Below are 16,615 nucleotides of genomic sequence, written 5' to 3' on the forward strand. Positions count from 1 at the left end.
GGAGGCGAATTCACACAATGCACAGTAATTGACCACGGCCTTATTTACTAATCACCCACAATCTAGTTTAGCTAGGCTCAGAATGTGCTTAAATAGCACCATGGGTATTTAAATTTAAGTCATTGTCTTTACTCTCTTAGATCCCCAAATAACCTTTTTGTAAAAAAAAGAACCACTTTTTTAGCATACAGAACATTTTAAAATTCTAAGGAAACTTTTTCCACTATAAAGAACCTTTTGTGGAATGGAATGGTTTCATGGATGTTAAAGGTTTTTCAAGGAACCATAGATGCAAGAAATGTTTTTCTTTTTTTAGATTGTGTAGACTTGTCTAAACTTATCTTTCAATCAGTCTGTGTTTGTGTCTGTCTCACTCAACAGTTTCTAGATTTCTGGACCTGTTTAGTTCGGATTGTCCACTTGAGTGGTATACCCTTTCAAAAGGCAGTAATACATACCATTTAGTTACTAATATGTACCTTCAAGGTACTATTATGCACCCTTTAGGGGGTAATAAGGTGCAAAGGTGTACCTTTTGTAAGGGTACCATCTCAGTGACAGCTTTTGTAAATTTTTTCTGAGAGTGTGCGAGTTCCTCAAATGTCTTGTGCTGTCTGGCTGAAAACTGCATGAGGGTATCATGCCTGCCGCTTAAATTGCTCTGTGCACATGAAATTGTCTGCAAATTTCTATTCGCAGAGAATGAGAAAAGCAAGGCATTGTGATTCCTATGCAATGTGGAGATATATCAAGTTATTAGGGTCAAGAATCGAGTGGTTGGAGGATGATTAAATTAGAAATGAACAAAGGTAATTAATTCATCCATCTATAAAACATTGAATGTCACTTAGGAATGAATGTAAAGTAGTTTTGAGTGGTCTCAGAGTCAGGGGCGAATTTACACAATGCACAGTAATTCAGCACAGTCTTATTCACTAATCGGCCAATCTGTCTTTGTGTCTGTCTCACTCAGCAGTTTCTAGCTTTCTAGACCTGTTGAATTCAGAGTGTCCTGTGCATTATTTTCCCTCATATATCTGTGCTGTCTGACAGAAAACTGCATGAGTGTATCATGCCTGCAGATGAAATCACTCTGTGCACATGAAAATTGCTGTTTGCAGAGAACGAGCAAAGCAAAGGAAACTCCTAGATAATGTGAAGATAAATCAAGTGATCAAGGTTGACAATCAAGTGGTCAGAGGTGAATTCACACAATGCAGTGTAAATTAGAACGGTCTTATTCACTAATCACCCACAATCCAGTTTAACCAGGCCCTAAATGTGCTTAAACAGCACCGCGGGTATTTCAAATTAAGTAATTCCCTTTGACTGCATATCAAAAACATGTCGACTTTCTATGCAAGGCTTATTATACATTGCACCTTGTTTGGAGTTCTTAGCTCTATATGTACCAGATGCAGTTTGCATTATTACTGTCTGCAAATTTGCATTATTACTGTATTCAAAATATATTGTTTTTGCACATTTGTTTTCACCATGGTGGTGGTAATTTAATAAGAAATGCTTTGCTGTCATGATGAAAAATGTATTGTGATATGCAACAGATTGAAATGTTCAAATTTTTGGTCATAGAAAGACTGATTGATTTATTAATACTTTTACTCATCAGGAATTTAACAAAAGTGACAGAAAATTTCTATTTAAAATAATTGCCATTCTTTTAAACATTGTGTTCGTCAAAGAATCCTGAAAAGCAGTATTGTTGTTTCCACAGAAAACAATAAGAAACTATTTTCAGCATAAGAAGAAATGTCTTTTTGAGCACCCAATCAACATGTTAAAATGATTTCTGAAGAATCAAGTGACATTGAAGATTACAGTAATGGCCAATGAAAAATCAGCTTTAAAATTTTTTTTTTTTTTTTTTTTTTTTTTTTACTATATACAAATAGTAGAAAGGCATGATGACTATCATCAACCAAAACGTCACTCTGGTTCAAAGGATTCTGTCAAGCTTTGGCAAACTTTGGACTTGTTTAAAAGACATAAAACATACAAGTTATAGTTCAGTCATCATAATGTTACTGGAAGTAATGAAAGCATTTTATATGAACGTATGCACAACAATGTAAAGTACATGTACATTTACAGTAACTAAATTAATGTAGAATTGTGCAATATCATTCAGAAACCATATGATAGCTTGTTTGAGAAACAGAGGGACAATCTAAGTCATTATCTGCTGAAAATTTTCTGCCATGTCTTTAAGATCTCATTTAAAAAGATACATTCAAACTCAGAATGCTGCAATCAGTTGCAAAACACACTAGAGCTAACTGCATTTGGTAATAGATGTCAAACATCTTGCAATGCATCTTGTGGCAGCACATGTTCAATGTTGAGTAAAACATGTTGAGTGCAGTAGTGGAGAAGACTATCACATTCCAGTCTCTTCTTCACACAAAGGTATCGTATGGCTTCTGTCTTGAAATATAATTCACTAGCCATGTGGGCTGGTTTTATGGGACTTATGTTGTTCTTCTGCCACTTTTAGAGCTATAGCTTGGGGGAAAATGAATCAAACTTATTTTGTTTTCCACAGAAGACTGAAATACAGGTTTGGAAATGAGAATGAGTAACTGATGATATAATTTGGACTTTAAATGTTTAGTAAATTAAAAATCCAAAAAGCTTGGAAAATCCTCTGAAACTGGACGTAAAGTGACATTTTGGTGGTGTAGTATATAAAAAAGTTTCTTTATTGAGAGTGTGTTGATCATTTATCACAACTTACCAGCACACACTCACATGACATGACTGGTATAAAGAAGAATAAGTTGTAGTTTGGTTTGTTTTGGCACCTCAAGTCATCATGAGCTGCCTCTCTCAGAGAGTTTAGATGGTGAAACATGGAGGTGTAGTGATCGGTAGCTGCTTTCCCTTCTGGGAAGGAACAACAAAGGATGAGTCATGCTGTGAGACGTCTTCCCGACTGCTGCACCACTGTATGCACAGGAACAATGATTGTGACTGGAGAGTGTTTTTAAAAGACAGCTATCAGCGAGCTCAATTCCCTTTCACTCAGATTGACAAATTGACCTTGAGAATGAGTGACCACTAAGTGACTCCATTAAGCACAGATGCTCACTGCAGGATAGAGGAAATACACCTCTTTTGTGTCTGTCTTTGAAGGTCCCAGTCTCTTTGTCATTATGTCTCTCTGTATTACACAGACAAGATGGCATCGGAATAGAGTTTCATTTTCACTGAACCAATGAACAACTCTATAGATGTTTTCAGTATTATGCAGAGCAGAGGTACACAAACTCACTACAACAGGGCACACCATGCATGTTTATGTTACTACTGAGGCCACAAGTGGTTATTAGTGTAAAATTAAAGAACTGTGCTTCTTTATTTATTTATTTATTTATTAGCCCATCAGGTTTGAGCTTACCATTTTTTAACATTTTGTGCATAGAGATATTACTATGGACGGACCATCTGAGAAAAAAAAAATTGCATTGCAAGAGACTTGCAACCATCTGTAAAATGTTCAATAAATAAAAAAGCTTAGTCTTGCCCAAAAAAGGTTTTTCTTTACCCTCGTGAACAGCTTGACGTGCCACTTCTTCACAGACTTGCTGCACAGCTGGCCTTGTTATCTTGCCACAACACTGTGTTAAAAACCATAGTTATAGGGTTTTCCATGAATTTGTTCCTTCACTGATTTTGAATATCCATTGAGTGACAAGTGAGACTCATTGGGGAGCACTGACTACAACACAGTCACAGAGTAGAGAGAGAGAGAGAGAGAGAGAGAGAAAGAATTTTAAATATTTAATTAAATGTGTTTTCCTGGAAATAAACTCTGTTGGTTATAATTAATATTCTAGTGTTATTTAGTTTGTGTCTCTGTGTGTGAAATTTTTATATTATAATAATATAACAATACATAAATAATATTATATTTTATAATAATAATAATAATAATAATAATAATAATAATAATAATGATAATAATAATAATAATAATTTATTATTATCATTACAAATGTGTAGCAGATATTAATTCATGTAATATAATATTGTTAATATTTGTTAAATTTGTGCTTATATTAGGACTGTCAATGACAAATAATTTATATATCTACTCTATTATTAATATTAATAATTATTGATATTGCTACATTGTTTAGTATTAATTTATTTAATGCATTATTTTAAAATAATACCTAGTTGAAAGAAGACCATCATAGTTACGTTTCTTTTTAATACCAGTCCCCGAGTCAACTCTTTCTCAGTTTATTATCTTTCTCGTCTCTGTAGTCCTTCTTAATTTATGTCCCTTCAAGTGTGAGTTGAAATGGGACAGAAGAGAAGTGTCTGTATCGGGTTGGCAGGGTCTGTGTCCTGTGTGTTTCTCTCTAGGGGGAAAAAGACATTGAGGACTCAGGTGTGTTAGTGTCATTAGTGAGCAAGCTAATCGAAGGACCCTGCTGTCTGCTGTGGACCACAGCCCTCTTATAACAAGACCTTTTTTGCTCTCTCAGGACCAGCTGTGTGTCTGTCTGTGTCTGTGCGCTCATGAGTTTCAACAATCTGTGCTTTCTTTGTTCCTGCCTCATTATGTACCACAGCCTGATCCCTTAATTCACTTCTATTCCTTTCAATTACCTCACCCTCAGTGTCTTTAAAGATGATATTGTGACATTGTGTTCCCTTTTCAACCTTAATAAAAGACCTTATTTCGAAGCAGGTGCATTTCACATAAGCGTCTTTTCCTCTTGATGTATTTGACATTTATTTATAGCATGCATAATTAATATGATAAAGGACAAAGGCATGCTTTTGTCTTTTTATATGCAGTTGCAAGAGAATTATTATTATTTATTTTATTTTTATTTATTTTTTTGTTTGAAATCAACATGGGTTTTCTTCATAGTCACTGAAAGCTAAAATGAGTTGGATCTCTGATTTTTGGTTAATAAGAAAATGGATATAGTCTGTAAAATTATCCAGCATTTGTTACTTTCGATATTAAAAAATCTAGTGTGTTTGCATATAGGCCTTCCAAAGTTTTTAATGTAAGTATGTGTTAGGTTTACCTGACATTCTAATGAATTCGAGCAAAAAATCCTGTGGCACTGTGGGTGGGAGAAATAAAATAAACAAATAAATGGTGAGGAAGACATAGCAAAAAACAAAAAAAACAAACACTTGACTGGTGCTAGACAGACTGTTCTGATTCCTGTTAGACTGACAGTTGCTCTTCCATATTGACATACTCTAGTATACAAGGTTAAAAAAAAAAGTTCACTCTTCCACTTGAGAAAACACTCTGAATAAGAAATGACACTTTTCTCAATCCCAAAATGTATTTTTGCATTTTCTAAAGAAAATGTAAGTGGTGCAAACCCTGTGGGAAACTCACTGCCAAGGTGGTAGGGTATTGTGGGTGGCTCTGAGTGTATTGCATTTGTGTTGCCTATTGTATCGCCCATCAAATGGATAATCTTAAAACTTTTTAGGGTCTTAATACTTGTTTAGTGTCTTATTCTTGTTGACATATGGTAAACATGGTAAAACAAGTTGTAAACTTTCTCTCTGTAGTTCCACAACTGCTTTGAGAGAATCACAGACAAATAAGAAAAAGACAAAGTGGAAAACAGTACACACTCAGACACACATCAGCAATAAGGCCATTGCAATCATCTTCACCGACCAAATAAATTGCACTGCTAATCAGACCTGAATGAACTCTAATTTGAACTAATACAAGGCAGAATTGGCTTATTTATTCACAATTCTTATGAACAATCAGGGGAGCTTCAGTTCCTAAATAACACAGCCACATATGTGTAATGACTGCTCAAACAAGAAAATATCCATTGTCATGTTTTTCAAACCTTGCGAGGAATTTCCACTGAAATGTTGGAAAGAAAATGGCCTCAGGGACACAGATGTAGGATTTGTGTGTGAGCAGAAGATAGGGAGGAACCACAATGCATTGATAGTGTGGTCTGCAGGCCAAATCCAGCCCTCTGGTTATCCTCGGCCTGCCACCACAATCCGGACTTTTCTGAGAATTCATTTTCCCCCTGTGTGTCTATACACTACAAGTGATTAGCATGGCATGGCATGAAGTAGACATGAATGAAAGCTAATCTTGAACTAATAAGAGACACAACTGGCTTATTAAGACATGACTCTTGTAAACAATCAGAGGAGCTTCTGTTTCTAAATTGCAAAGACACATATACGAATATATGAATATTTCACCTGATGGTATCTTACAGTATAGTCTGTGTTGAATCAGAGATTGTGATATCCAAATTATGACTCTTTTGAGGTGTTTTTTTTTTTTTTTTTTTTTAATAGCAAACGTTCTGAACGGGTTCGCGATACATATTGAAACATTCGAACTGTTCACTCATTCAGTGAATAGTTTGAACCGGTTTCCCAGACGGCAGTGAAAAAAGAGCATGAAAATACCGCTGAATAAAGTGGATATAAAGTGTAAATAAAGTGTAATATGTAAATAATCAGATGAATCATTCATTACTGCCCTCATATCAAAGTAACATCGTATTGTCATTTGTTTACTATGTTAGCACACCTGCTGTCGAGCTGGCGGTACTGCAGTAAATTCGGAATAAACAATAGGACAGACACAGTTTTGCTGCTTTCTTAACAGAGTCGCTCTTGTAATGTTTATTACAATAATTAACTACCACTTATATGTAACTCAAACAAAACAACATTAAACATGCGTAGCATAAATCTTGTAAGAGTCCTTCCTACACTCAAATAGGATTTTTCTCAGATAACTTGATGCATTTCCCCATGATCAGACATCATAATGTTTTACAGTCTGTGTTCAATCAGAAGAAATATCATTAATCAACAGTATATAAAATAAAATAAACAATAGGCCAAGATAAACATACAGTTTTAAATCTTAACTCACATGGTGATTACTCAATACATCACTCTATCTGCTACAAACACACAATTATAAAAAAAATAAGCCCAATAAACTTCATATTATTACGGGTAATAAGTGTGCTGGAGCTGCTAATCATTCAGTTCAATTTCATTATATTAAAGGGTTAGTTCAGCCAAAAATGGAAATGATGTCATTAATGACTCACCCTCATGTCATTCCAAACCCGTAAGACCTCCCTTCATCTTCGGAACACAGTTTAAGATATTTTAGATTTAGTCCGAGAGCTTTCTGTTCCTCCATTGAAAATGTATGTACGGTATACTGTCCACGTCCAGAAAGTTAATAAAAACATCATCAAAGTAGACCATGTGACATCAGAGGGTCCGTTAGAATTTATTGAACCATCGAAAATACATTTTGATCCAAAAATTAAGACTTTATTCAGCATTTTCTTCTCTTCCGGGTCTGTTGTGAGCGCGTTCCCGACGCTACTGACGTGTTTTCTTTGTTATTGGGCGCACCAGAGAACACATCAGCAGCGTCGTACGTCAACAGTCACAGCAGTCGCGTGTTAACAACAGACCCGGAAGAGAAGATAATGATGAATAAAGTCATCATTTTGGTTATTTTTGGAGCAAAATGTATTTTCGATGCTTCAATAAATTCTAACGAACCCTCTGATGTCACATGGACTACTTTGATGATGTTTTTATTACCTTTCTGGACGTGGACAGTATACCGTACATACATTTTCAATGGAGGGTCAGAAAGCTCTCGGACTAAATCTAAAATATCTTAAACTGTGTTCCGAAGATGAACGGAGGTCTTACGGGTTTGGAACGACATGAGGGTGAGTCATTAATGACATAATTTCCATTTTTGGCTGAACTAACCCTTTAACACCAGATCTGTCACGGCACGTCCGCAAATTAAACTCCAATTTCATAAACAAAATATTGTCTCCATTAAACATCTTTATTCTACTCAGGAAGTTTATATTGCCCTCTTAAAACAATGTGCATACATTTTCAACATATTGTTTCATGTTTTATATCCTCGGTGATCACTTCCACCCACCTGTTTGAATAAACATTGGAACAGACACAGTTGTGCTGCTTTCAGTAACGGAGTCACTCTTAAAGGTGCAGTAGGAGATCTTGAAAAATGCTAACTTTAACCTGATAGCAATAAAAGCGAACGTGCCCCTGGAATTGGGAACCACTACACCACATCACATTCCATACATTACAGTAAATAAAATAAAAATATAATTTCACTGAAATACTCGCTCTTTCTGCACAACGTGTGTGACCACGCTGATGACATACATATGTTGACAGGCAGGTAGGAGAACCAATTAAAATGCTTGGACCAGGCGTTTTGATTGGACGAACATTTCTTGGTCCTACGCCTTCCACAGAATATATAAATACAGATACTTACATTGAAGAGACTTTCAACCAGCATAACAAAAAATGTTTCTGAAACCAATCACCTATCGCACCTTTAATGGCTTGTTCTCTGCGACTTCCTGTTAACCACACAGTCTCTGTTCATCCCAGTGTCTCCCCCTACTGTCCACTGAGGGTATTACGCAGCACCTTTCAGTATCGTGAACACAATAAAATAATCAAATACATGGGAAAAACTATTTATTTCTGTGACTTCACATAAAGAGTGTAACACTGGTATCATCACAACAATCTTTTTAAAAGTAAAAAGTGTCTTTTTTTTTCTTAATAAAATACAAGGTCAATTAAGTGTTTGTGTATGGGACATACAGTAAACTGGCAAGGTCTTGTTCTTCATGGCTGCACATGAATGTGCAGATCAGTAGCCTATTTCTGACATATTGTGTGCAGGGGCGGAGCCTAGGCCCACCCAGATCGACAGCTTGCCCACCAAGTCAGATCCATGGAAATACATTTATATATATTTATTATTATTAATATTATTATTATTATTATTATGCAATTTACGTTTAAATGCTTTCTTAGTTACTTTAAATGGAATTTCTGTTGTCATGTGTTTCATTAGAACTATATAATAATAATGACAATAGTAATATGTTAATTAGTATCATCAGTTAGGTTGTGCCAGATATATTACGTTCTTTGGGTCGATAGCTCTGTCTGTCTGGATTCCAGCTAGCAGATCTCTCGAATGTTTATTATAAAAACAACCATATATACTAACAGAATTGTGAAGAAATAATCAACATCTTCGATTCAAAACCTAGACAACTATGACTTGTTTAGAACAGACATCACTCATTCGAGGTAAGGTAACATGGGTAGTTTTTTAGTTTGGCCCGCCATGGCGTGGTTATGCAGTATCTGTATCGAAATATTTGTGTGCAAGGAATTTTCTGGAATGTACATACAAACTGCAAAATAATATCGGAAAATGCTTTTTCTCTCTTCTTCTGGCAATCGCTCAAATGTGTTTGTGGAGCGCGTTAAAGGTTTATATTCACAGCGTCGATCAGTGTAGCCAATCACAGACATGAACACAATGGCCAATCAGTTAATCAGAATCCACTCACCGCTAAAGACACCGTTTTTGTTCAGTGCTAGCAAATCCTCTCATTATAACAAAGAATAGATTCATTGATTATAACGGAACTCTGTGAGATTACGATGAATTGAAGTGCGTGGCAGCTATAATGATTATAAAGGGAGCATTCTTTGCACACTTTCTAGACTATAGGCTATATAATCCACTCAGAATTAGAATTTTTAATTTTGAATAAAGGGTTTATTTTTAGTGATGCAAAGAGGACCAACATCCACACACATGCTGTAAAGTTTATATTTGATTTATTAAAACTGTTCCATTTAATAAATATGATCTTCAATTCCTGTGCTAATAGGAGAGCATCATCACTGGTGAGAGAATTTAGTCTTACTGATGAATGTTTTGAGCCCCTGGATGTGACACCGACCTTTCAGTTTAATTTGGGGTCCAGTCCAGTCCATCTTATGTTTCTTTTCTTTTCTTTTCTTTTCTTTTCTTTTCTTTTCTTTTCTTTTCTTTTCTTTTCTTTTCTTTTCTTTTCTTTTCTTTTCTTCCGGTGTGTGTGTGTGTGTGGTAACTGTCATGGTCAATGTTCCTTCTTAGCTAATGTTGCTCCAGAACAGACCCCCCCCCAAAAAAAAAAGTCAGCACATAAGGCAGACTCAAATGTGTGGAAAAAGAGAGCGAGTTATTGAGTTAGAGCTAAATGAATGGGCACCATTTCAACTGGAGTCCATCCACGTGTCCATTGATTTTCAGTATGCAACAAAAACTGTGGGAAATCTTGATGTGTGGAAGTATGCAGTGATGATTAATTCATAAAATATGTGCTGCAAATAATAAGGGCTGCCTAAAATAGTACAAGAATTTCCAGAAGCACCTAGTGCATGGCTCATAGCTCATATAGACATATATAATGTAATAAAATATAATAATTGCTTCCCAAAGTCTTTGGAGCATAACAACTAGTATAATTTGTTTTAAAAAATAAATAAATAAACCAGAAAGGGCAAAACAGCTAAAATGCTCACAAGCTACTAAAAATCTGAAAGCTATTTCCCTTTTCTCTCTTTTTCTCCATCTAATGGCTTACTCGGCTGTGGTGCATTGTGATGTTGGCATGTGTTGATTGATGTCTGAGTAATGTTTGTGTTTAATTTTAAAAATAGAAACTCTGTCATGCTCTCGCTGCCTGTGCCGTTCCATTTTAGCAAAGCTCTGCTGTGCAGCACATGTGACTACAGATAATCAGATAAACATTTCTTTAATTTTGTATTCTTCTTCAGTTATGAAAAAATTGATTTGACTAATATTTTATGATTCTTGCTTTTTGATTGGTTATAATAGATTTAATGATTTGCATGTCTCTGGAGAGATTCACCGAGCTGTTTTACTGATAATGTGGAGGAATGTGTATGTGTATACAGTAGCACATGTGGTTAATATGATGCAATTCTAAAATGTTGATTCAGTTTTTTATTTGATTTTTATTAATTATCCCTTATAAGTGTGTGTGTGTGTGTGTGTGTGTGTGTGTGTGTTTAGAAAAGTGCATTTACATTGAAGAAAAGTAGCCTTTATTTAAAAGTCATCATAAAATGGCATTACTTCCATAATCTGACATATTTCAAAGTGTAAATGTAGGTTGGGACTTGATTTTACCCATGGAAATTTATTTAATTGGCTGTTATGCACCAGACTGACACATAAGAGGGATTCAATTTCAAATAGTTGGCGATAAGAGCAGGAATGCATCAAAAAGGTAAATTTGGTGAAATTTGACTTCGTATCCACTTCAATGTGTGTTTTTGCATATCAAGAGTTTTCTTGAATTCTCAGGTGCCTCTGCAGGAGGTTTGTACAGAGAAAAGGGTTATGGGTGATCTTACAATGCAGCTTTGTGCCAAACATGAGTCTTTCTCGTCCACGTCCTGAGCTTTCATTCACAGGCTGGACACTTGTGGGATATTATCACGTGGTGAGCTCAACAGACGACCCTCTATCCTCTCTCTCTGCTCAACTCTCTTCTCACTGATGGTATTCATCCAGAGGTCACATTGATCCGAACTGTCTGGATACTGTAATCCTGTTTTATATGCTCTGGGAAAGCCAGGCCGGGAACTGTCCTTGCAGAGACATTTGTTATCTAGGACTGTCAATGTTAATACGTTTACTTATGAGATTCATTTATGTTTAATGCTGTTACATTTGTATGTTCTGTTCAGTGGGATTTATGGTGAAGCAAATTGTTAGTCTGGCTACCAGTTAATTATGTTTAAAAAATACTTCTTCTAAGGATATATATATATATATATATATATATATATATATATATATATATATATTTCTTTCTTTCTAAATAATATAAATATAATACATAAAAAATATTTATATGATAGATGGATGGTTAGATAAATACTTTTTTTTAGAATAAAGCTTTTATTATAGTATATTAATGATGTAATCAAATTATGTAATCTCATCTTTCATGGACTTAATGTTCAGGCTCAGACAAGAATGATCCTTTTTCAGTCAGTTATTTCTGACCTAATGAATTGCATGACTTATGACTGGACTTCTAATCTCTCCAGAGCATGAGGTAGCTTATTTTGAACGGTTATGATCCCGAAAGTCATTTAGGCGACGGAATAAGCGGATTTTGGCCTTCATGTCCCCTGAAAATTGGGTCAGTAAATTGATGTGGCCTTTGCCAAGCAATTCATTTTTATAGTGGTTCGCTGTCAATACATCAAAAAGCATCATCATGTCATAGTGCAGATCAATGCTTGTTTTGGCAGATGTGCCCAGAATGAATATTAATTTTGTTTGTGCGAAGTGTAGTGTGGACCAAGCATGCATTAAAAGAAAAGTAAACTTTTAAATAAAGTTTCTTACGATTGCTGTTTTTTTTCTGAGGGAACTGTAATATATATATATATATATATATATATATTATATATATATATATATATATATATATATATATATATATATATATATATATATATATATATATATATATATATATATATTTGGTTATACTTATTTTTTCAAAAACAATTTGCTTTGGTAAAATGAACATTTATTTAGGGGGGATAAACAACTTTGGAAAAAAACAAAATTCAGTAAAGATGGCTCAAATGTTTTAAACTGTGTTCAAGTTTGGCATTCCTGCAAATAAAAAGTCAGAGATTCAGCTCAAATATTTTACATCAAATTCTTCCATATCCAAATTCTGGACCATCAGTTTTAATTGTATAGCCCTATACCGTGTTTTTACCTATGCCAATTTGTCTCTGTTTAGGAATTTTAGAAGTAATATCTGAGACAAAATTGATAAAATGAAACTCCAACCTCTAAGCAATAACATATTTCTCTGAGGTCAAGTGAATGGCTTAAATGTGTTTCAAGGAATTACATTCTGTACTTTTAAATTACCCAGTATCCTCTTATAGCGTTTCTAAATCTGAGCAGCCTGGCTCATATTTAAACAGCCTGACATCTAGCCGATGCTAAATCACAAGTCAATGGTGGATCAAAGCTACATCCACCTTGTTTACACGGTGAGAGTTGTGTCTTGTGCATTCTGTGTGCCTAATGTTGTTATAATTGTTATAGCAATGATAAGTCGCTGTGACACTGGAGGAGAGCAGCACTTTACCGCAAAACACAAAGCTGGATTATCTCCAAATATATGCAGAGTTCACAGACACATCCACCAGGAAATTTTCCATTAGTTTTGTTTCTTTCTGGGGTTTTTTTTTTTTTTTTTTTTCTACCAAGGGAAATCAAACCCACAGATTTATGGACTTGGGTACGTGGATGTGTGTGTGGGGGGTGTTAAAACCTCAGCGGAATGACTGTTCATACAAACACTCTCTGCACAGCGGACTGCTGTCATTATCAGCTTTTGATGAGACAGCCACCCTCTCTGGGAATGAAAGCAAAACATCTAACATGTTTTTATATGGTTTATGTGAGTGGAAAGGTGTAAGCGATATGGAATATGTACAAAAGGTCTGTTTTTCTTTTCTTTCTTTTTTAAGACACAATATTTTACCTCAATTTTACCTATATGGGTTTAACGGAATTGTGTAATCCAAAAATAAAAATCCTGTTGTTGTTGTTATGCATTCTTCTGTTCATCCTCATGTCATTCCAAACCTGTAGCCTTATTTTATTTTATTTTATTTTATTTTATTTTATTTTATTTTATTTTTTAATCTGTGGAACACAAAAGGAGACTTTAAGAACCTTTACGCAGCTCTTTTCAGATGCCTGTTAAACTTAAAACAAACAAACAAACAAACAACATTCCAAAAGTTTGGATTCAGTCATTTTTATTATTTATTTTATTTTTTCCTGTTAAAAAAAGAATTCAGAACAAAATTTGCAGCATATTAGAATGTTTTCTGAAGGATCATGTGAAACTGGAGTGATGGCTGCTAAAACTGACAGCTTTGTCATAGCAGGAATAAAAAAGATGGTGCCGTGTGTGGCTGCCTAGATTTGTAGCTTCTTGGTACTAATATATTGTTTTTGTTTGTCCTATTTTATGTATTTATTTTTTATTTTTTTTCTGATCAGCTTTAAAAGGGACAAACTACTTGACATCACTCATAGCACACCAAATAACTTCTTGCCAACTTTTGAGCATTCAGACGTTTTAGTGGACATTCTAGTTGAAGGAGCTGTGATAAGTGCTCAAAGCAAAGCAAACGTTGTGAAATTCCGACAGAGCGGTTTCAGGACTCCAGGACTCTGCTGCCGAGCGAATCTGGCGAATCTCTGCTCCTTAGCAAAACAAAAAAACAAAACAAAACAAAAAAAAACAGACAAACTACTACTCCTCACCCACACAAAAATAAAATATAATTGTTTCCCAAAGGAAGCATTTCCCTTTTCCCTTTGGAGCATAACACAAACAAGGACTTTTTAAAACTCTGCTGTGCTGGGATGAACAGAGCCATCCCGGACAGCATGTTTCATCTAATGGGCTTCCAGCTGTTCAGAGCGGATCATGTCACTGAGTCGTCGGGGAAAACTAGAGGCGGTGGATTTGGAAGCTTTCTTTATTAACTGTAAGTCTTTTTATTCGCTGCGGGAGTTTTCCTTATTTATTCTGGTGAGTCCATGCATTCCTCCTGACGCTTGTGTGAGTGCGGCACTAGAAAAGGATGCTGATCAGATCACACACACACACACACACACACACACACACACACACACACACACACACACACACACACACACACACACACACACACACACACACACAGACAGAGCAATATTACCTGGACTCTTTCATTATCATTCTCTGTGATTTTAATAAAGCTAATCACACTGGCGAACTGCCTAAATACAGACAGCACATCACATGCCCCACCAGGGACAGCAATATCCTGGACCACTGCTACACAGTTTTAAAGGATGCATACAACTTTGTTCCTCGAGCGGCTGGGACTCTCTGATCACTGTTTGGTCCATCTTCTACCAGTCTACAACCAGAAACTTAAATATGCTAAGCCTGTAGTAAGACCTGTAAAGAGAAGGACTAATGAAGCAGATCGAGATTTACAAGCCTGCTTCGACTGCACTGATTGGAGTTTTTTTGAGGCTGCAGTCACAGATCTGGATTAGCTCACAGACACCATGCCATCTTACATCAGTTTCTGTGAGGACATGTGTGTTCCAACCAGGACTTAACATTTAACAATGACAAACCTTGGTTCAGTGCAAAACTTAAAAAGCGTTGCCAGGCCAAATAGAATGCCTACAGGAGTGGGGACAAAGCCTTGTACAAACAGACCAAATACACATTAAATAGGGAGATAATGAAAAGCCAGTTTTCAAGCAGTGACCCTACATCAGTGTGGAAGGGCTTGAAATCCATCACCAGCTACCATCCCCCAACACTATGGAGAATCAACTTTTAGCTGAAGATTTGAATGAGTTTTACTGCAGGTTTGAAAAGCCTGGTCTCACACCCCACACCCCACACCTGCTCTAACCGTCTCACAACACAGCCATCAACACCCTCCCCCTCCCTCCCCCTACTGCTTCTTAGCCTGCACTTAAGATCTGTGAAGATGATGTATGAAAATTCTTCAGGAAACAGAAGATAAGGAAAGCCAAAAGTCCAGACAGTGTCTCTCCAGCCGGCCTCAAAGTCTACTGTATGTTCTCCAGCTGCCATCCATTTTGACACTGATCTTCAGCAGATCACTGGAGCTGTGTGAAGTCCTCTCCTGCTTCAAACACTCCACCATAATCCATGTATGCAAGAAGCCAAAAATCACGGGTCTAAATGACTACAGACCTGTTGCTTTAATGTCTGTGGTCATTAAGTCATTTGAGAGACTGATGTTGGCCTATTTGAAGGACATCACTGGACCTTGCTGGACTGTGGACCCTCCTGCAGTGTGCTTACCGAGCAAATAGGTCTGTAGATGATGCAGTCAACATGGGACTGCAGTACACCCTCCAAAATCTGGACAATCCTGGGACTTATGCAAGGATCCTGTTTGTGGACTTCAGCTCCGCTTTTAACACTATCATCCCGGTTACCCTTCTGAATAAACTGACTCAGCTCTCTGTACCCACCTCTTTCTGTCAGTGGATCACCAGCTTCCTGACAGACAGGCAACAGCTGCCACCCAGCTAGTGAGGCTGGGAAAACTCACATCCAACACTCGCACCATCAGCACTAGAGATCCTCAGGGGTGTGTGCTCTTCCCACTGCTCTTCTCCCTCTACACAAATGACTGCACCTCTATGGACCTTCTGTCAAACTCCTGTAGTTTGCAGATGACTCCACAGTCATCGGTCTCATCCAGGATGGTGAAGAGTTTGATTACTGACAAGAGGTTGAGCAGCTGGCTGTCTGGTGCAGTCACTACAACCTGGAGCTAAACATGCTCAAAACTGTCGAAATGACTGTGGACTTTAGGAGAAACCCCCCTGCACTCCGCCCACTCACTATCATGAACAGCACTGTAGCAACAGTGGAGTCATTCAGATTCCTGGGCCCCACCTTCTCTACGGACCTGAAGTGGGACAATCACATTGATTCCATTGTGAAAAAAGGCCCAGCAGAGGTAATACTTCCTTCATCAACTGAAAAAGCTCAACCTTCCACATGCACAGATGACAAATTTTTACTCAGCTGTTACTGAGTCGGTTCTGTGC

Source organism: Cyprinus carpio, chromosome A12, assembly GCF_018340385.1.
Source record: "Cyprinus carpio isolate SPL01 chromosome A12, ASM1834038v1, whole genome shotgun sequence".
NCBI lineage: Eukaryota > Metazoa > Chordata > Actinopteri > Cypriniformes > Cyprinidae > Cyprinus > Cyprinus carpio.